Source organism: Alligator mississippiensis, chromosome 1 (genome assembly GCF_030867095.1).
Source record: "Alligator mississippiensis isolate rAllMis1 chromosome 1, rAllMis1, whole genome shotgun sequence".
Classification (NCBI taxonomy): domain Eukaryota; kingdom Metazoa; phylum Chordata; order Crocodylia; family Alligatoridae; genus Alligator; species Alligator mississippiensis.
In genome coordinates, this window is record NC_081824.1 from 215,723,148 (window position 1) to 215,746,430 (window position 23,283).

Below are 23,283 nucleotides of genomic sequence, written 5' to 3' on the forward strand. Positions count from 1 at the left end.
TGAATACTTGAAACCTGGATTTTTGAGGAGGAAGGGGGAGGAGACTGGAGCTGGCCATTTATTGTAAGCACCCCCTCTACTGGTTATTCCAGAAAGGGTATTAATAGCATTTATTGTGGCAACTAAAAAGTGCTTGACATTCCATTTAAATTAAGTGACCTTAGCAGTGAAATATATGTGAGAAAATAAGACCTGATATTCCACAAAAATCTGTGGTGAGAGCTGAGCGGTGCATGACAACTGAATATTAAATTCTGTTAGCACCTGGAGTTATTGGGCAGCAAAGAGCTTTAAAAAAACAAAGCTATCTATATTTAACTACAAAAAAAAGAAAAGAAAGTAAAACTTGAAAAATCCTAGTGTTTTCTTAAGGCACTTGGTAAGTATTATGTTTTTGGTCAGTAATGGTGCCTTTATGATCATATTGACAAAGTGTGTAGAAATGTGTGGCATGGCAAATTGCAATTTAATGTCAAATGACAATAAAACAGTCAGAGATTATTCATCTGAAACAAAATATCACTTTAATTAAGCATTCCACAAGACAGCTGTAACAAATGTATTGTTAACACGTAAAGTACTAGGGTTCAGGTACCGCTTGGGATACAACAAAATAAATTCAAAACCCAGGCTGACACTCCATATTTTTTTTATTCCATGGTCCTTGGGCATTGCACCACAATATAGTTCCATCTAATTCCTGCTGAACCCAATGCAAGTCTTCTTTTTTTTAATAACTCATATAATGTTGCTTATATTTAGTTTGAGGCACTTATACACCCTGGAACAACAGGATGAATGAAAGATGGAATGTTGGCCTAAATTATGAATTTCCTCATTTGTTTGTGTCTCATTTAAAGATGAGCAAACCTCAAAAATGTCAGTGGTTTAGCTGAGATGCTTGTCCCAACTATCTGAACTTCAAGTGCCTGAAAAACTGTCCTGGAAATCTTGCAAAGCCAGGCTTTCCCATGTGGTTTTCAGTGCTTCCTGCTTCCGGCCAGACTAGGGAACAGAACAAAAGATCAGTCATTCTTGTGCCTTAGATACCATTGTGGTAGGTAAAATATAAAAAGCCAAGAAAGAGTGACAATGAAAGCCAGGAAGTGTGGAGCTATGTTAAAATGAAAACTAATGGCAACTACATAACTGACTTGTTCCAAGTGGTGATAAGTTTGACTTCTAGGAACAATCTTAGTTACTTGTCATTTGATCCAAACAGGCTATGAAAGGCCAGCTCTCAGCTTGGACCTTCCCTTGCCAAAGCCAATGAGAGTTTTGCCATTAAGTTCAATGGAACCAGGATTTTAACTGTATTTTTTAATATTTTATGTTCTTTATTTTGATGCTGCATTAAAAAGAAAAATCCCTTTCAGGGTGTATAAAAAGTGATTGATAAAAACAGAAAATTAGGTACATGAGAAACACCCCAAAGAAAACCTGATTATTCCATTTCTAAGTTTTTGAAGACAGATTTCTCAAGATTTAATACTAGGAAAGGGAAAAATCTTCAGAATTCAATTTGGGTAAGCAACATGAATTGGACACTGCAGAATTCAATTCTCACTAGGCTGTGTTATTGGGCCAACTGCTTTAGATGATATATAATATCTGCGAGCTGTATCTATTCCACCTATGAGACATATATGGGATATAAAAATTATGTAATGCTGTTTCATGTCCACGTATGAAAAGTTAGGGTAGCCAGGTTACCTTAATTCCACCTTTGGGAGGATGTCTAGCTTGCTTTATTTATTCCCTTCTTTGCATGTAAAAGTTCATCAATGCATAACCCTGAATACTGATTATTAGGGCTGTGCGAAATGGCACCGTTCCACTTAGACTTCTGTTTCAACAGAACAGTGTTTTGTTTCAAGTTTAGTTTCATTTCAAAAGCACTATTCTGTTTCATTCTGACGCTGTTCTCATGTTTCGCCCATTCTAATATTAGAAAAGCCTAAATCTGTCTGTCTGTAATGCTTTATTTACACTCTGATTGGCTGATGGAAACAGCCAATCGGAGTGCTTCAAGTGTAGGGGAGCGCTGCCACGATTCCTAAGCTGCACTTAGGACTGGACAGAGGGTCAGGGAGCTGGGGCCAGCATCCCATACGTTTCTTACACTTTATACTAAAGGCTTCTGAAATAAGTAGGAATCATTCCATTGGCTTGAATGGGTTTTGGATCAAGTCTTTTGTGTGCTGTTTCATCACCGTGCTAATCTCTGTTGTTTTCAAGTGACTGCTGTAACTCTAATGATCTGTGAATATGCAACATATATATTGAGACCCACCAGCTCTGTCTCATAAAAACTATTAGCTCCCATATAAAGTCAATAGGGCCTAATTGTATGAGGTACATTAAAGGCTTTGCAGGGCATAGCCCTTAAGGATGGTGGGAACAGTTGTTTCTAATATTCCATTTGTCTAATGAGAAATGGGCCACCAAAAGGCAGGTGGCAACATCTGGGAGCAGGATGGACAGGCGGGGCTGGGGCTGGGGCCAGGATCATAGGACAGCAGTAGTGCAGGGCTGGCGCCCAAGGCAGGGCCACAATCCACTGCCCACAAGTCCCTGCAAAGGGTGCTGGTTCCACTGGCAGGGGCATGAGGAGAGAGATGAACCATCACTGGAATGAATTCCTTGTAATTAGGTTTGCATGTAAAGTATCCCTATAAGACAGTATTCCAATTCCTCATGCAGGAAGAGGATTTAGGCAGATTGTGACATTGCTTTTTTCTAGGCCTGTGCAAAGCAGCCAGTATTCGCTTCAGATTCAGATTCAGCAGTGATTCGATTTGGTGATTTGAATCACTGTCCTGAATCAATTTGGCCAAATCAGCCAGGCCCATCCCCTGCCCGCTCTCCCAAATAGGCAATGGCTGCCCTGCCTGCCCCAGCTCCCGGCACTTTGAAAAAAAAAAGCCCCAACTCCCCGGGTGCTGCCAGGCAAAGGGGTGATCCCTGCTGCCCCCCACTGCCCCGCACTGCATGGGGAGGCTCTGCAATAGCCCCCTGACCCCCTCCTCACTCCCCCAACCACCCCATCACTGCTCTGCCTGATGCATCTTTGGCCCTTTAAGAAAAAAAAACCCCCACACACCGGTTCCTGCCCAGCAGGGGGCAATCTGCACTGTCCCTTGCTGCCCCAGGCCACATGGGAGGCTCTTCCACAGGCCCCTCTAAGCCCTGAGGCAGCTGCAGGCACTGGTGAGCCCCAGGGTTTTTCTTTTTTTTTTTTTTTTTTCTTAAAGAGATGGAGCTCAGGTGGGTGGGGCAGCCATGGGGGGGCTCGTGGCAGAGCCCCCCCATGTAGCATGGGGCAGTGGGGGGCAGTGGGGATTGCTCCTCTGCCCAGCAGCACCCGGTGAGTTGGGGCTTTTTTTTCTAAAGCACCGAGAACTGGGGCGGGTGGGGCAGCCATGGGGGAGCTGGGGGAGCATGTGGGGGTCTGGGGGAGCAGGCAGGGGATGGGGTCTGGCAGGGGTCCCCCCATGGTCCCCTCCCCCTTCTCCAGCCCCCTCCACCCCCAGCCCCTACTTACTAGCTCACTGCTGCAGGCACTGGCGACTGTCTGAATCATCAAAGCTCTCTGAATCTTTTCCAAAGATTTGGAGAGCTTCGAATCAATTCAGACCCTTTTATTGGTCCCCTGATTTGATTCAGATTTGGAGGTTCAACCACCGAATCGGGCCAAATCTCCTCCGAATCGAATCAGTACCCAAAGCTTCACACAGCCCTACTTATTTCTGTACCAGCATATGGGAGGCTTCATAGCTTGTTAACCTTCTGATGGCCCTTGGTAGGACCACGCAGGGACTCTCCTGTGCACTGCATGTTAACTGAAGAATGTCCATGGCCACCTAGCTCATTCTACGATGAAGCAGTTTCAATGTCTTTTCAGATTGGGCTTTGAGCTGCCTGAGGAGAGACTGTCTCCCTGAAACTGAATTCCTGCCAGACCTGTGCCCAAAGTCATGTCATTCTGTTATATTCCCAATGTTACCAATGGCAAATGCTGTCTTCTGTTTTTAAGAATCTGTGGTGCTATCTGCCAGGCTTCAGTTTTACAACAAAGTTAATAAAAGTGCAGTTTGTTATAGCACAAGATGATAAAGCTGATTGGAAAATTACCTATTTCCACATAAAGAAATTTGGGGTATTTTCTTTCAAAAATAGAACACCAAAAATATTCATTTTTAGGCAACTGAACAACAATAATTTGGGGCTACAAACTAAAAAATTCTGAGATTTGATTGCTAAAAGCCAAAACAGTTTTTTGATTTTCAAGTTTTTCTTTTTTCTTTCTTATTTATTTATTTATTTATTTATTTAGGACAAAATTTATTTATTTAGGACAAAATTGAATGGTGACATTTTTGTTTTTTTTCCCTTAAGCTCTCCCTACCACACATGCACACATTTTCCAATTTTAAAAGCACCAGCATATGTATATATAAGTATAGTATTATATATAATTCTATATATAGTATATACTATTAATAGTTATATGATATAAAATGAATAATATATATTGAGAAAGAGAGTTTTCAAATCGCCCTTCTAGTAAGTCTGTGAGATTATTCTGTAGCCTGTTGAACAATTTTACCAGCAAGATTTCTTTGACATTATTATGGTTAAGAATTTAGGTACATGTTTCCAAAAAGTAAAGTCTTTGTTATTGAGCAGTACAGCTTCATGTTCTTTCTGTTTTTATTTCTTGTTATACTATAACATTTTGAAAGTAGCATTTTACCATCAATATATTACATAGTAATTGTGTCTCCTTTTCTGAGTATAAGACAAACTATGTTATCTCAGTACTTTGTCATAACAGTTATTTAATGCTGATATTTTTGTGATCCCTATGTACATTTTTATTCCTATAATTTAAAGTGATATATAAAATATTAATTATAACTTTGAATTATTTCTCATCCCTATATTGGTAAATAACAGGGCTGTGTGAGGCTTCAGACAGAGCTTTGGATCTGGAGAAGCTTTGGACACTTCGGGGTCCGAAGCAGCATGTCTGGGTCGAAGCGCTGGCTTCATTAGGCTTCCCGAAGCGGTTTGGAGCTTCCAAAGTCTTCAGAGCTGCCTTGGAGATCCGGCCATAGGGTATAATGGGGAAATCAGTTAAATATATATAACTTTGTTGGTTTTTGTCCAATCCGATCATTGCCATCTGAAGCGGCCAGATCTGAAGCCGGATCGGATCGCTGCCAACTTGCACAGGCCTAGTAAATAATGACAAAGAGCAGTTGACAGCACTTGGTAACTTAGCCATATTCAAACAAATTATGCTTAATTAATCATTAATTAATAAAGTTAGATGCAGGTTCATACACCTAGGAACAAATAATGAAGGCCATACCAACAGAATGAGGAACCAGTCCTGAAATTCAGTGATTCTGAGAAGGATTTAGAGGTCATAGCAGACAAGCAGCTGAACATGAGTTTCCCAGGTTAACATAATCCCTTGATGTATAAATGCATCTGTATGAAGCATTGCTGAAATTGATGATAGAATACTGTGTACAGTTCTGGTGCCCAAATTTTTATAAAGATGTTGAAACTTGGAGACACACTGCAGTAAAGTACTACCAACATTATCTGGGACTGGAGAAAATGAATTACAAGAATAGACTTAAAACGTTCTCTCTGCTTAATGTTTTAAAAAGAAGATTGAGAAGTGACCTAAATATAGGCACCTATACACATGCATTGAGGCTGCTCCTATGAGCTGTAATTATAGTGTGTCAGAGCAGCCTTGATTAATCAAGTGTGCTGGATTGAGTCTGTTAGAGCATGGTAATTACTGTGCTCCAGCAGACTCCAGCATCACATGTATTAACATCCCTGTGCTGAAAAATGGCAGTTGTGGGCACTTTATCTAAAGTTTGTTCAGCAAGCTTTAGTTAAAGCTCCCCTCCCACCATTTTTCAGCAGAGAAACACTGAAACATTTGATGCTCCAAGCCCTTTAAATAGAGTGGCTCTCAGAAACAAGCATTCCCTCCCCCCTCCCCAAGCGCTTCCCAGAGCATGTGTATAAATGCCCACGGTGTCAAGATCCTTTTCAGGTAGAAAGTACTATGTTCTACATAATTCCTTAATTTATGCCTTGGATAAAAGCAACACAAAATTCAGTGGTTGGACACGAAAGGCAGAAAAATTCAAATTACAAATTAACCCCAAACTTGACCAGTCAGGGTAATTAATCACTTCATCAAGCCACCAAATAAAGTGGTGGATTTTCCATGTCTTGATGTCTTCAAACTAAAACTGAATGCCTTTCTGGAAGATAGGCATTAACCAAAGACAAGCAACTAGGTAAGTGGGTGAATCTCCTGGCCAGTCAAATAAGACAGTTCAGCAGTTCTTTCAGGCCTTCAATGCCATGAATTGATGACTTCAAAGGAAAACAGTTTAGCCATGTGGATAGACCAGGCTGAGGAGTGTACTGGACCAGAAAACAGGAGATCTGGGTTCCATTCTCGACTCCTGTTCTTAAGTCTCTGTGCCCCTACTTCCCTAATCTACAAAACAGGGATAATGGTACTTACCTCCTTTGTAAAGTATTTTGAAATCTAGAGCTAAAAAGCACATTTCTGCTGCATTGTGGTCATGTAGCCCCATGTGTGAATGCTCAGTATTATTTTATTAGAGATGTGCAGAGCTTCCTAAAGGAGTTTGATTGTTTCTGTGTGAAAGCTGATTTGCTTGTTCTGATGTTCAGAAAGGTCCCTTGTCAGTTCTGGAATGGTTTAAAGGTGAAGACAGAAGTGACTATTTTTGCCCAATCTGGCCCCTGAAAACGCTGTACAGCCATGACCAAACGCAAGCACACAGCTGCAGAGTGCTTTAAAGTATTCTGATCCCGTGACAGTCTGAACCCTCATTGCAGATGAAGATGCTCCAAAATGCCTTCAGTAACTTGTGTCTGAGCACACTGGGAGCAGGGCTAGGCTGATGCAGCTCAACCCCGCTCCTAGCTCAGTCTTCAGAATGGGAGGGGGAAAGGGAGCAGAAGGAGTTTGGTGTGAGGTTTTTTCAGATGGCACTGGAGGGTGGGGCAGGTAGATTGGAACACCCTACCCAAGGGCTCCAATCTACCCGCCTCCCTGTCTAGCACCATCTAGGCAACCCCTCCCTTTCCCCCTCCTATTTTGAAAACAGCACTGGGGTTGGGAGTGGGTAAGGATATTGGTAGGACAGATATTCCAAACATCAGCTTGATTCCCCAACCCCTAGGATCCAACAGCAAATGTCTGTTGGGTCCAGGGGATTGTTGTAACCCATGGTGCTTCCTGCAAAGTGCCATGAGATACAACAGGGAGCTGCTGTTCTGTCTGTGCCTTAAGTGATATATTTTCTCTTAGGTCAGACCTTACCATGAACCCTAAAATATGATTTGGGTTTGATGGGTTGATAACTGTTTCTATCAGTTCACACCTGTTTGTTGGACTAGGCTTTGATTGTGATTCAGGGACAAAACTCAGATCTCAGGGAAACCAATTTCCCATTCTCATATTAGGCTACTTTTATTGCATGAGCAAAAATATAAAAAGAGGAACGAGTTCCTCCTGACTAGGGAACTATCAGAAGGAACAAATCTGCTAGAAAGATACAAAAATGAGGCCTCACTTCTTTTGTGTTTATTAAAGAACTCTCATCTCAGGGAATTTTTCTCCTTTAAAACTATCCTACAATTATGACTTATCATCTTATAAAATAACATTGAGACTGTTTCCTGTAACTGTGGGAGTTACATTAGATAGGAATGTCTGCCAGACTGAGACAAAAACGGGTTAGAAGAAAATGATGTTTGTCTGAATTTTCCAGCTGTTTCAGGGTGTTCAGCTGAAATGTACCTTCCCTCTCCGGGTGGGATTATCAAAGGCATGTAAGTGACTAAGAAGTACATGTCCAACACTTTCAAGCAAGAACAAACCACTATTGCTAACCTGGGTCAAGGTCCCCCCCACCTCACCCCCCTTCTTGACTGCATGAGACGGACCCAGCCAGTCATGGTCTCTGAAGAAATAATGTAATATGTGATTTCCTTTGTGCAACTTATATTGATGAACCAGGTTAAAATTCTGAATGCATAATAAAAAGCATTAGTTGTAGCCACATCCAGAGAGTGAAAAAACCCAACAAAACCCTAAAACCTACACCATTTGTACACATGGACCACTGCTGGTTTGTGGATCTATTTTGAACTTAACATTCAGTAACTGTTGTTGAAGACAGAAAAAAATTAATAACATATAAAATAAACAAAAGAGGAAATATTGATGTGCTGAGACTGCAAATGCCAAGTTTAGAGCACTAAAGATTTGTCCTCCCCTTGGCCAAACTAGAGACGAGATAATCTTAGCTGTAATGATTTTGAGTGCTGCTAGAAAAATATCTTTGAAAAAGAAATACCAAATTCACATGGAACTTTATACTGGTGGAACATGCAGCCTTTAACCTTTCATTAACAAATATTAGCCATTGTTAGACTATTCAGTTCACAAAGAAACATTTAACCAAATAATCTACTCTTCTTCCAGATGGCTTAAACTGCTACAGTTTTATAGTGCCTACTTTAGCTGGAACTGTTCCCTTCAGCTGTAAAAGCAAATATGCAACATGGAAAAATGGTATCATTTTATCAAAACAGACAGAACTATTCCAGCTGCTGATATTAAGGTAAAAATAGCAGGGTTAAATGTTAAAGAACCTCCAAGTGGACATTTTTAACTACAAAGACCAAGCTAGACCAATCACACTGGAAAACAGTTCTTAGAAAAAAGGTCCGCATTTTACTTCTAAGTAGAATATTTATTTTTCCCTATTGCTGATGATTAAATGCAGTGGAAACTGTTTCCCTTGATAACAAATGCATAAGTAATGTGTGGTGCTTCCTGCCTCAGCATCTTTGTAGCTCACAAAAGTTTCCATGGCCAGATTTTAATGCTCAGAGTGCTAATAATGTCGGCTAGTCAGCCTTCCTACTGTTCAGAAAATTTCACTCCTGTGGCTCCCTGGCCTGTTTTGAGAAATCACTGTTGAGGTTAGTGAACTTTTCAATGTGTTGGTATTTAAACTGTGGTCAGGCAGTAAAAAAAAATTGTTAGTTCATAAAAATATACTCTTCATTAATACCACTGTTTACATGGCCATGTGCACTGGGATGAACTGATTTTGAAATGTCCACATAAAAATGGAAGTCCTTTTGACTTTTAACGTATCTTGAAAAATATAGTGCATTAAATGAAAAGATGCTTAAAACAATGCTGGGGTTTTGTTCCAGAGAAACATTTGGGCACTTTCACTGGGAAAGGAGGTTAAAAGGTTGTCAATGCTTTCTCCAGGGGCTCCGTCTGACAGTGAACATGTGTTTCCTCCCTTTAATCGGCTCGCCAGTAGCCAGAAAGCTGCTTGTTTTCTGCAGAGGTTGTCAAAAATGATTTCAGTCTGGAGACGATGAATGATAAAAGAGGTTTTCAAACACAGTTTTGCACTGTAGCATTTGCAGTCCCAGAGAGGATGGATTGTATTACAATCTCAGTGCAAAGGGCCATGTTCCTGTAGCAAGAAAACAGTGCCTCGTTCAACCTGTTTGATGCTTCCAGTTATCTTTCAAAGTTGAAAAATAGAAGCTGAACCACAATTGAAATAAAAAAAAGAAAATCATCCTAGAGGTGTGTCCTACTTCACTTATCAATTAAGTGCTTTATTATTTAGTAAAATTGTTATCTTGGTATAATTTCCAGAAGTTGTGTTTCCTACAAGGGTTGATGGTATATTTTTTCTTCCTCCTTGCATATTTTATGCAGGGCCCAAAGCTGTGCCCTCTGAAACTCTCTCAAGGAAAATGGGGTCCACAGTTAGAACACCTGATCTCCTAACATGCTGAATAGCTTCAGCTGTTGTTGGAGTCTCTCTCTTAGATGGTACTTGAAAACTGGCTCAGATTAGTTATATACTTATACTCAGAAAACCAGTTATTTATTTTTGGGAAATGAGTGGGAACGCCAGGAGGTTCTACCTACTAAAAAGGTTTTCCTTACACAGAACAGTGCCAAACCCAGAAGCCAAGCATCCTTTTGTCAAATGACAATAGAGCAGATTGAAACATCAGTTGTGTTGTCAATATTACTAACGCTATACCCTAAAATATTGTGGTATCTTTGCTGTGCCAGGGAAAGAGATTATAGCATGGTTTTTCTACTTGTTTTCTAATTTTTTTAACTCTTTTTGCCCACCACCAATTAGGATGCGAGATAATTAATATCCTCACTCTCCTGCATTTATTGACCTTGGGTAATTTTGGACCACGTGGCTGGAACTCCCATTCCAAAATCTGCTTTCCTCTGCCCAGCAGTTAATTCTGCCACAAACCCCCACATCAGTTCCACCTCCACAACTCCACATCTAACACTCCTGTCTACCGGCTGATCCCTCTCCATTTCTATGCATCACATCAGATCTGCCCTGCCCCCTCTGTTTACTCCAATCTCATCTCTGCCTCTCCGAATGTCTTTTTTTTTTTTCTTTTACCTGCCCGCTTTCCCCTGGCCTGTGCAGGTTAAGGTGCAAGGAAGTGAGGTGAGGTGCAGGTGAGAAAAAGGGGTGGGACAAAGGAGTCACTCCTGGTGCTCATAGCAGGGTATGCAATTACTGGAGCAGAGCCACCCAAGATGTTAGGCTCTTTCTGCTCCCTCCCTCAGGAATAGTGCTAGGCTCTAAAAATAAGGGAAAAAAGGTCAGCCTCTGTCCTGCAGCAGTCCTGATTATCTTCTCAACCCCAGGAGGTAAGAAAGTGAAGTAGGCAGCCAACAGAATGGGAGGGTATCCCCAGGTCGGGCTGAAGTTTACTAGAGGGCTGGAAAATTTAGCTTCATCAGAAACTGATTCTAGCTCCAGCTGTAATTCAGCTGCTCATATAAAAAAAAATCAGGATAGTTAGCAATTCTTCAATGGGCTGGACTAATTTCAGACTTACATTGCTCCAGCTGGTTACAAACAGACATAATTTTGGTTGCAGGATCAACTGAGCTGGGATGTGTTGGCAGATCCAGAAGTTGCCCAGTGCTGTTGCCCCTGCTGTTCCCAAGGCAAGATCAAGGGTCTGATCTTGTGGGAACTGCCTCAGATGCCTGGCCCCAGCTCAGGGGACCCTATCAGTTTCCCAGTGTGAAATGGGCACACCAGAATCATATGTCTGTAGTGCCTGGAGAGCACGGGCAGCCCTGGGCTGCAGGGGTCGCACTATAAGTGAACGGACATCCTCTGCATTAAGACACAACAAACTGTTACCAGAAATCATTGCACAAACATTTTGAGGCCTTTGGGGTGCAACAAGGGGTGAAGATGTATGTTCATTTGCAATCTCTGTGGCCATAAAGATATTTCTGGCCTAACAAGTGCAATGGCTGTTTGCAGACCCTGAGACCAGCAAATATTTCTGAGGGAAGGCTAGAGAATGTGGGTCAAGCAATTTAAGAAAAATTTGGATTTGAAGTATTGAATACATTTGGTTGTTTAATGTCACTTTTTGTATCTACCTATCCATCTATTTATCTTTCTTTAAAAAGAAAATAGTAGGCAATTCCTGGTCTGCAGTTCTTTTCAATTTTCCCCTTTCAGTTACATTGTGCTGCTGCTAACAGGAACTTCCTGTTTAGTTCTTACATTAAAAGGAAATGCATAAACAGAGAGTCCTAGCAGTGAGCAAATGTTAAGCACAGAAGGTTTTTATTATAATCTTTTGAATCTTTTACATAGAAGAGTTTTCATTCTTTTTTTTCTTCTGTTGGGCACAATCAAATTCTGTAACATTTCTTGAACAGTGATTTGTATACCATTCTTTATTATTTTTGACAATATTTTATATAGTTTAAGTTCAATTTTCTGCCAACAAAGGCAGGCTGTCAGGCATCAACTCTGTCCTGTAGAACCAAACATTTAACGTACACTCAAAGCATATATAGAAAACTTGAATACAGAACTGGACAACATCTGTTTTCATCTGATTCTAATTACCATTTAAGCTGCATAATGACGTCACTGAAAGCCCCCTCCATGTGTGTGATCAGCATGGAGATTGTCTCCCTGAGTGACAAAAGAGTTTTCGAACAGGTGCACAGAGAATTTGATAATATGCTCTAATCAGTCTTTAAAAAACCAAATAATACATAGCTCACATGTACAAGTTCCCATTACCCCCATAAAATGTCTATGTCTTATTACTTTTAATTAATGTTTGGATAGTACTTTGAAAATATAAAGCACTATATCAGTGCAGAATATGATCATGACCTTTGCTTGCTTAAACTCTGCACTTGCAAATGTAAAAGAGAGAGAGAGAGGGACATAGACAACAATGTAAAGTTTGAACTACTGCTCTTCCTTATATTGAAATATTTGGCTAATGTCATAGAGATTTGGCTAAGTGGGTTCAATCAACTGTTTTCAGTCTATTATAGTTCATAATCCCTATTCAAGATGAAGTGCACTGCAGCCTAATGAATGTGGTAATGGAATCCTTGTGTATGTTTTTCCACAGCGGGGTGCAGATTAGCATAAGTGTCATATTCTGTTGGCATGCCTGCTATTATATCTGAGGCGTTGCACACACTGGGAATTTTTCAACTGGATAATAATAAGATGAATATGGTATACGCATGCACATAAAACACACCACTTTTAGAAAGTGATCTATTAATAAATCTCACCTGGCAAGGCATTATGATAGATTAACTTTGCATTTTGGCTTAAAAATGCAATATTTAAGCCAAGTGTATGTTAACATGAGTACAAAGGAATCAGATTAAATTTCATGCCCAGTTTTAAAGAATGTTGTCATTTAGGCAGCAGATTCTGTAGATCTTATTGTGCCACAGTAAGTTCAAAGCCCAGCTCAGACGTCACACTTTGTCAAAGTTGATTGTTCTAGCTCTGAGAGATGCCACATAGATAAAGGAAATCTTCTTGGTTATATAACATCATAGTGTACTTCCCTTCTTAGACGATCATATTCTGACTGCCAAATATATACATATATATATATATATATATATATATATATATATATATATATCTTTATTTCAAGGACGCTGTGTTTTACCTGCTGAACAGTTCCTCATTTGAAAGAACATCACAGTTTTATAAAACCTGGCTCAAAAGTAAGTTCATTTTTTAACAGAAATAGGTAACAAAAAGACAGTTCCATTATATCTTGTGTCCCCAAGTAAAGCACTATGTGGATTTCTGTTTGCATTATGACACCATGAATTTAACTGTGAGTTGAAACATGCATCTTTAATTAACTTAGGGGATTTATTTTTAATATGGATAGAGAAACTCCTGATGAATTTCTTTGCACATCACATGAGAGAGACAGTGCAGCTTATGATTAGTCCCAGAATTTACTACTTGATTATAGAAAGTGCAGGCCCGAGAAATTCATACCACTTAAACAGTGGTTTAGTGTGACTAATCAAAGAGGTTTTCCTGGCACACAGGAGGTATCAATATATATAGGCTAGTGTAGAAAAGCGTATCTTTATGCTTTTAAGCATGGTGGTGTGGTAACATCTTAAGCATATTAATCAGTCCAAGGTAAGTGCTGCTTCTGTATCATATTTTAATCTGATTCTTTCTGCTGTATTAAAAAAATAATATCTGTGGCTGAAATAACATTTAGAAAAGGAATTGTTTGCCAAGTGAATGAGACAATCAAACTAGTCATTTAGACTTGTGGATTAACTATGAATCTCATTTACCTTTATTATCGGTACATTTCTGTCTAATCATCGTAACTCAAGCTATTTAAACTTCACTGAAAAAATATCCAGCAATAGAACATTGTTAATATTTGTTTGTTCTGTATTTAGTCTAGAGTAATTTTCCTTTAAAAGGATTTGTCTCATAGCGTGTCTGTATTCTGACACATGGTTTTTAAGTACAAAACTAGGACGAGAGAGTACTGTGCTACTATTTCAGATACAATTTGGTTGCAAGTCTTTCTCACTTTCTGAAGTTGTGAAAGCCAAATGACCTTTTCAAAACTCAAAGAAACCCGTGTCTCACTCGTGTGCCTTCATATTAACAAGAATCAGTTTTCTAACACCTCAACAAAGCTCTTTAAAAAAAAGAGTCCCATAAACTGTTAAAAGAATGTAAATTGTAGTTTCCACTGAAGTTCAAGCACCCTTAACAATCACGTTGCCCATTTCCTTGAATGTGGTATAAAAAGGCTGGGTGGCAAATGTATTTAAGACTCTGAGGAAAGGGGCTGTTAAGTCGACCTTAGTAACTTAACTGAAACAGTATACGTGTAAATCCATTGCAAATCCCTGGCCTTTTACAACTTCTGTCCCAATGGAAATCAGATCACAGAACTGTTTACAAGAGACTACGATTCATTTGGCCATGACAGCAGGCCCCAGTATTATTTGAAATTTTAGTAACCTAAGCTTAAACAAATATTCTAAAAACAAAATAATAAGGATTAGGTAATAATTACGAGCTAATTCCTTGTGATATTTCATATTTGGAATAGATGAACTATTTCACTGTAAATGTCAGCTTTTGGCACTTTTGCAATCAGTTGTAATTTTATTGTTTAAAGAAATGTCAACATTTCTTTTTTCTTTATTCTGAGCTTTAGATGTCCTGAATTGTAATATTTTAAACTGTTGGAAATAGTGCCATAAAAATACTTTACTGCATTGTTTAATGTATGAGCTAATTCTTAGTTAGCGGTCAATTTTTGCCATTTTTCTAGTGAGAGAGGAGGGGGGAAAAACCTGGTCACATTCAGTTAAAATCCCCTGCACTGAAATAATCTGAGCTGAAGAAAAGGGGAATCATTTAAAGTGAAAGTTTCAGTGCTTTGAGCAACATTCTTGGCATTGTGAACAAATATTATGTTTTAATCAGCACTTCAATTAATCTTCCCCAAATAATATTTTATGAGCATATGTTTGGAAATAGTTATATTGAACTCATATAAAGCTTTTTTTCCCTCCCTCAAATCACTTTGAAATATTTACTACAAACAGATGTAACAGTACTGTTAAATTGAAGAATTAAAGCTCTTTCTTGAGGATATCTTTATTATAATGATAATAATTGTGAGTTAGAGGATGTATACGGAGGCAGGCAGGCAGAAACAGGGCATATATATGTTTGCGCACATTTTGAATAGTCCAAGGGCTGTTTGAAATGAAATTTGGCTTTGACACTTCTTGTTGTGTTCATACATGCCTTTTCCTTCCCTTGTTGGTACTATGTCCTGGTTGGTTACTAGGAAACTAGCCTTGATCCAACCCAAAGTGACACCCATCCACTGACAGCCCTGAATGAAATGCAGATGCCTGTTCCCCTTATTTTCTTCTTTCTGGCTGCTTAAAATATTCTCTTTGCCTAGTGTTGTAAGATACAGAAATGTGTTATTGAAAAATGCAGTTGTTGTTTATAGGTGATATAAAATCGTGTTACTTAGCAGCAGCCTGTTGAGTGGACAGCTATCCTATAAATTGCTTGGTCTGTTCCTAAAGTTTTGCTGAGTTTTAAGTGATTTAGATTGGGCTCCTATGAGGTCTCTCCCACAGCTGTGACTGGGACTATGGTACTGTGACCAGTGCATGCTTATTGACTGCGACCCACCTATTTGCTTAGGAAGCCTGGGAGGCATCGTTACAAGGGCTAGGCGAAGCTTTGGTCACTGATTCAGTTTGGCAGAGATTCAGCCCAATTTGGTGGCCAAATCTCCGAATCCAAATCGAATCAGGAGATCGTTTAATTTCTCTGAATTGATTTGGAACCCTCCAAATCAGTTCAGAGAGATTTGGAAAGATTTGGCGATTCAGACATAGACACAGCTTTAAATGTTTTTCCTACATACCTCAAGGTAGCAGGCAGCTTGTGAATGCTGAGATGCTGGGACACATGGAGCACCCCACAGGAGCATGGCGGGGGGCTCCCCAGCGTGCTCAGCAGCAGACCTGGAAGTGGACCAGAAGCATTTCCGGTCCACTTCTGAGTCTGATGGGAAGCGCATGGGGGATACCCCCTGCCCTACCAGCTCAGCAACTGGTGCCTCCTGGGTTTGGGGGGGAACCCAGAGCCCCCTGTGGCCAATTGCCAAGCCAGGGAGGTGCGGTGGGGGGAGCCAATGTGCTCCCCGGCGGACCCAGAAGTGGACCAGAACTACTTCTGGTCCACTTCCGGGTTCATCGCCGAGCATGTGGGGGCCCTCCTGTGGGACGCTCCATCCACGCCAGCATTGCAGCATTCCTGAGCTGTGCCTGGTACCTCAAGGTATGTAGAAAAAACATTTAAAGCTGTGTCTATGGCTGAATCGGCATCGAACCTTTAGATTCGGATTTGGCCAAATCGAATTGGGGACAGTGATCCAAATCAAGGAATCGAATCACTGTCCCTGATTTGGGCCAAATCTGAACCTGAATCGAATAGGGCCCATTTCACACACCTTTAATTTTTACCTACCAATTAGGGCACTGGAGGTTTGTCCTTGGCTCTAGCATGTGCTTGCCAGGCAAGTAACTCCTACACTTTCTGTGTCTCAGCTTCCCTATTTGTCAGCTAGGGGTGATAATGAAAGCTCCTTTGTGATGTGTTTGAGATTTGAAACCCAGAGATGTAACAAGAAGGTTCATGCATCCTGGGTGGTGATGGTGGCAACAGGTGCAGAGATGGGGCTAGAAGTGCTGGTGGGTCTGTCCTTGCACCCTCCGAAGTCTATGTAAGTTATTCCAAGGAAAGAGAGCACACTTCTCCTGGAGCAACAGAATTTAAAGGGAAGTGAGTTGTTCCTTATCCTTTGTGGTACCTGGTAAGTCTATGGTATAGTTCAAAGAAAGCAGGATTTGAAGCCCATAGTCATTGGATAGCCCCTTGATTTTCTAATATTTAGTTCAGACTAAGAAAATGGAAGTGTATGAATAAGCGTTATGGCTAAATGAGCCCAGCCTACAGAATTTTGTATTTATGGCTGAAGATAAAAATATGTTTATAACATGCTACCAAAACCTCAGCAGAGTGGTTTGTCAGGTAAACCGTATTTCCCTTCTGGAAGTGCTCTGATTCTCTTAGCTTGTGAGGCTGGACTATCTAAATCATTCCAATATACAATTATGTTCTTCAGGTGGTGAATAGACTTCCCACTAGAACACAAAGTTGCTGCCAGTCTTTTCAGTCACCTGCACCATTTTACCAGACTAAGGACCTGATCCACTTTCAGAGGTTTTCAGATGAAACCACGTTGATTTAAATGGAACTACACCAGATTTGCATAGGTATGCTTGAGGGGAGAATCAGGCCAAAGGTCTCAGTTCTGAGGTCAATGGATACTTCATCTTAAAACTAAGCAGGTGCTGAATCAATATCAGCATGTTGCAGGATCAGGTCCTAAGGCCTTAACTAGATTGGCCAGTTCCTTTGCATCTTTTGTTCATCGTGCATGCCTTAACCCATGATAGAACTCAACCTTAGTAGCTAGCCCCAGACTTAACTGCTGAGCTGCATGCTATTCTTTCGGGCATAGGAAGGAAGGAATCCTCACCTCAGGCCATACAGTAATTTCATAGATCCTATTCTGTCCTAAAATTGGAATAGCCTCTAATATGGCTAGAGTGAAATGAGTGATAGATATTTCCAGTAGGTAATCCATATCCCTAAATCCTGGCTACCTGGCAGCAGCCTGGGCTCTGTTGCATGCAAAGGTATACAGGCACCTATACAGTTCCCCCTTCGTTCAAAAAAATGTTTTCCTCCCTAAACTGTGGAACCATGGGAATTTATAATACCCCCTTTGCTTCGATAATGTGGACATAACTCCCAAACAGTGACTATTTAGCATTTTTCCCTAGCATTGGTTAAATAATAGTGACGCTATCTCTGCTGTCATTATGCCTCACTAATTTTAGCTCAGATGTACTTTTTATTTCTTCAGGAGAGCCGTAAAACCTTCTTCCAGCTTCACATTTTATTCCTCTTTGAAGCCCAAACAAATTAGCAAAGTCGAGAACTTTATTTTCAGAGTTCATTAAGCCCTTAACAGTAAATCCTGTTCTCACGTTCCAGATGTTGTGGTTTTCTTGACCTCAGTTTATATTTCCCTGTGATGTGAACAAGCCAACATCTTATTCTGGCCTTGCCAATTTTTTTGAGAGCCAGGCAAGGTTAAACATAACTAGGCTACTAGAACACTTGGGGATAGTCAGAGAAACAGGAGACTAACATCATTATACTGGTATGATACTTAATTTCCAGTTATTACACAGTGCCTCAGCTTCTTAGAGCACTGATCTCAGATGAGCTGTTTTATGAATTAAGTGCATTTTATAATATATTCTTCATCAAATTCCTTTTCATCTGAGTATTCTTATGTGTCTCAGGTAGAATTCACCTCCAAATAAGTATTATAAAATGTAGCCCTGGAATAGATTAAGTTGTCTGGGGAACGTTTCTGTGGCTGTACAGTATATTTCTTTTAGGCTTCATCTCTGCAAACAATTTTGCACATGCTTAACTTTCCACAGTTGAGTAACCTTATTGATTTCATGGGTGTTAATCACATGTATAAAGTTAAGCACATGAACATATCTATTCTCTTTCAGCCAATGGTGAATCATGTTGAGAATAATTTATGAGTTTTATCCCTGTCAAGTGTTATTTTTTGAAGACAAGCACCTGCAGGCCTTTTAGGAGGTGTTACTCCTGCTGTTACTGGCATTTTAATAAATACAGAAATAAATGCTCCCCACCAAATTGTCTAATGTCAACACTTACCTCATCGTAAAGGAGTGAGTCAGTTTTAATAGAATTTACAGCATGTGTTATACCTACAGCCTCCTAACCTGAAGCGCATCCAGTTTGTATCCATTTTTACTATTTTCTTTGAAACCATAGTAACTATCAGACTCTGTTCATAAATATTACAATGAATATTTGTCTTCCTGCACTTTCACAGGGAAACACAAATGAAAAATGGATCAAAGATACCAGTTCATAAAAATCCCATGTAGTAAATCAGCCTGCCTCCCACATACCCATGCACACTTATTCTCACCTACATACACTCAAATATTTTATGGCAGGGTAAGACACTTAAATAAATATAGTAATATACAGTAATGCCGGTACAGGAGAATTCCCTTATTAGGCAATTTCCTGTCTTAAGAGACCACCTCAAAGTGTTGCCAAGTATACCAACCATCTTCATTAAGCCACTGATTTTTGTTGGTCCTGAAACTGGTTATCTAAGACAGGTTTCATTTGGCAGAATAGGATTATGACCCTGATATTGAAAGACGAGTTAATCGGATCTCAAGTTTTGCACACAGTGTAATTCATGTAGAAGCAGCAGGGCCATACGAAGCCTATGCATTACTGAAAAGTGTAAGTGGAACTTATTTGATGTATAGGTCCTTGGCCTTGTCCTCTGTATCCAGATAAATTTTACTCATAGAGAAGTGCAAGAGTATTTATTTTTATTCATGCAATGTATGTGTTACCCTTCCCAACAAATGGGGCAGCTTACATTAAAAAGAAAGAATAACTTTTAAAATAGGAGAGTGACAAGAGAACAAACTAACTTAAAAAGAAACTGAAATATTAACATGAAATGAAGACCCCCTAAATAATATTTCAGCCTATTTTTTTTTGCCAAGTGCTTACCCAAATAGGAAGGTCTTATAGCCCTTCTGAAAGATGTTGGCGTCTAAAACATCTGATCATTGGATTTGCAGTGAAATTGGGTTTCTAATCATCTATATCTTCCATATTTATAGGCACAAAATAGGTCACTCATAAAAATCAGACCATGGATCTAATCTGTTGGTTATATTATTTTCAACTATTTATAGCAATGCTAGGTAAATACTGAAAAGTCCTAAACCAGTGTCTCAGGTGAGATGTTCTTGAGGGTAGGACTTGAATTTCATTCCCAAGTGGTAAAACTAAGAAATTCATTTGTAACAGAGCAGTCAGGAACAGAATTTTTCTTTTTCCCTTGGCCCAAGTGATTAGCAAATAGGCAAGGTTAAAAAATGTCAAAGGTCTGGATTGTATTTGGATAAACCCCAAAGAGTTTGCCAATTTACCAGAAATGTCCAAATTCCTCCAGACTGCAGAATTAAGCTGAAAAACATACCCAGTGAGCAGGCTCTGTTGTGAGAATTCCAGTATTCTTGTTCATGGTTGAAGCACAAAGCACTACAGAGCAATTTTGATTGATTGATTGATTGATTGATTGAAGTATATTGCCTTGTCTATTTTCCTTCCCACCCAGAATCTAGAAATGAAGAGAAACACAAAAATGAAAAGTCTTGGGGAAGGGTTCTTTTGAGCTCTTCCAAATTTATCCAAAGCTCTTCCAAACAAGGGCACATTCTGCCTTCAGTTGTCTCAATGTAAATTTAGAGTAAGTCCAATGATTTCATCATGTTTTCTTTATTTATTCAGCCTAACAGTGGTGCCCCTTGCACCAAGCTAAGTCAAGAATAAATCCAGTGAAATTCTACCAAAGTAAAATGCATGTAAGCAGTATCAGCAGCCCCAGGTCTTCTGAAATGTCTGGGTCATGATCTCAAAAATCATAATAGCAGCTTTAAAAGCATGTTTAAAAAGTTTGGGGTTCTTTATGTTTGTTTTGTTGTTTCTGAGCCTCCTGGTCTTAGTTAGGTCACATTTTCAGATTTTGTCTACAAGGATGATGGCTTGAAGCTTACCTACCAAAAAAAAAGCAACAGATATTCACTTTTTTCATCACATGACCAGAACTTTAATTGACATACAAATTATTGTAAGACTTATGATAAAATTGTGAGCATTGACAGCACTGTCAATGAGAGGTCCATTGTATTTTATTCCACTTTTAAACTAGTTTTTTTAGCACTGTAAGTGACAACTGAATTAGGCCTATTGTCTTCAGGATGTAACTGGGAGTAGAATATGGCCTGTAGAGTTCACTTCAGTCACTGATGAGCCTGAGTGGAGCTCATGCCAGCTACTTGTTAACAGAGCCCATTGCTGTGCTACTTGAAGAGAAAGCTTCATTATTACTTTTTAAATAGGTTGCTAGCTCTTGTTGCAAAGAGAGTCTTCAAAATATCAAGTGGGGAAAAAATAGATCAGTGGTGTCAAAAGCAAAACAGGGGGATTGGACTCCCTTTCTGTAGGAAAAACTGGAGTTGAGGATGGTAAACCTTAAAAACTCTCTCTCAATCCCCCGCCCTCTTTACACTCATACTCATATACATACATTTTTTGAGTGAAACATGTCAGGGTGTTTCCCAAAACACCTTTAGGGTAGTCTTGTCCAGGGAGCTGTGATATGAATTGGTTTCAACTGAGGCAAGGAAGAAGTAGCAATAAAATAGTTCTCAAGTCCCTCCCATAAATGCTGAGCTAAGGTTGAGAGGGAAGGCACAGGTCATTAAACCATTTTTGGTAGTCTAATTTTTGGGGCCCAAGACAACCTGGCCTTCCCTGGAGCTGTGCCATGAATTCCCCCTGAACTGAATGCTAGGAGTAGAGGTAGGAGACCTACTGCTGAATAGTCCTGAAGGATTGCCAGTGAAAAAGAGGCACTCCTAGATAGCTAGAATATGAAGTAAAAATGTCTTTAATTTCATTTCAGCAAGGTTATAATATGGCAGCACTTACTGGCAGAGCTGGCAGGAAATAACCAACTATTTTCTTTGTAGGAATTCTTTCTTTAAAATATTTTTTCCTGTGGGAATACAAATGCAGCAGGTTTTCTCCTGTGTTTTCATCAGTTTCTTTTCTGAAACAGAATCTGAAAACCAAAAATAAATAAATAAATAAATAAATAAATACATTGAAAAATAAAAGTGTTTGACCAAAACTCAAAATAATTCACTGAGAATTTATCTAGGCTGCTTTTGGTTAAAAAGCGGGGAAATATCCAGTGTGAAAGTATCCTGCAGAGATCTCTATTTTGGTCAAAAAGCTTTTTTTTCTGTCAAAAACATTTCAAGGAAAAAAAATTTCAACGGTCTCCACCTTTTCAGAGGTGCCGAGTTCCTGTAGTTCATTTTGAAATTAATAAGGAACTATAAATGTTTGGCACCTATGAAAATTGGACCCGTGAAACCCAAAGCAAAGCTACCCAAAACTTATCTGCACTTGTATTACCCAGATGAGGTAAAGAATTAAAGAATGTATCAGCTTCAAGTCTCGCTCCCCCATCCCCCAGTGCAACAAAAGCACAAAAGGCAAGCACATTCCTCTTCCTCTGTCTGTTATACTATAGTACCCTCCATGCTTTTTTTACGCAGCGGTACATCTAGGCACTCCCTATAGGATGGCTTTGAAGACTTTGAAGGGGGGGTGAAAAACTGATCGCCTTTGGCCACTCCATGGCATGCTGTGCTGTATGAGTTCAGCCTGAGTAGCACTATACAGGCATTAGAGTGGGGCCTCTTGTTCCACTTGCATTATTAAGAGTTATCTTTGAGCTGTTGAGCTTTTTACACCATGCATAATTGGGAAGGTGTGGGGGCAGGGAAAACTTTGCCCACCTGTGAACATTTCAGGGCAGGCTGAGCCCTTAGGAGGGAGGGAGAGAGAGGGGTTCATTGTGTCCAGACGCAGAACTTCCTCCTATGGCAGGAGGCGTTGCTTGGCTCGAAGGGGCCACACAGAGCGTGGATCTTAGTGCCAGGGAACCGCATGTACGATTGGGAGGAGTGAGTAGCAGAGAGGGGGTGGGGAGGGGCTGGGAAGGAGCGTGAGCCCTAGACCGAGAGGGGTGGCTATGGTGAAAAGGGTGAGAAAAGAACCCAGGAAGGAAAAAGAGAGAGGGAGAGGGAGATTTTATGGGGATGGGGGAGAGTTATTCCCCCGCCCCTCCCTACCCGCACCAAATTCCCATGGGCACAACTTGATCGGGAAGAGTTTTTGCCAAACATATGATGAACAGGCAGAAGAATGGGAATAAAGAAACAGGAGGAATGGGTATAAAGAAAGCAAGCTAAGACAATCCAGCCTGCAGGCAGCAGCAGCAGCCCTTGTCACTGACAGCCAGGAGGGGAGCCCCTTCAGAAGGACTGATTTAGGCATCAGGAAATGACAAGAGCCATAAGCAAAAGGAGGAAAAACGGAGGGATTGGGGGGAGGGGGATAACATGAGGGACAAAAGCCAAGAGCGGAGGTTTGCATTTCTTCTGAGATTAAAAAATATTTCTGGATTGGCCGGGTCTTCAAATGTTTTTCCAGGGAGCTCCTGATC

The 23,283-nt window shown here is 40.2% G+C and overlaps 1 long non-coding RNA gene across 2 annotated transcripts in view; it reads right to left on the reverse strand.

Annotated features, from left to right (window-relative positions):
* Positions 1-507: 507 nt before the first annotated feature.
* Positions 508-23,283, reverse strand: part of LOC132246624 (uncharacterized) — a 71,038-nt gene continuing 48,262 nt past the window's right edge. Inside the window, exons 2-4 of one of the 2 annotated variants that reach the window (XR_009457994.1) lie at positions 21,696-21,828; positions 20,182-20,322; positions 508-1,005 (exon numbers count right to left, since the gene is read on the reverse strand). This is a non-coding gene — a long non-coding RNA (uncharacterized LOC132246624). Of the gene's footprint in view, positions 1,006-3,539; positions 5,241-20,181; positions 20,323-21,695; positions 21,829-23,283 lie in introns of those variants that run through there. The other variant, XR_009457995.1, reaches the window with a different exon arrangement.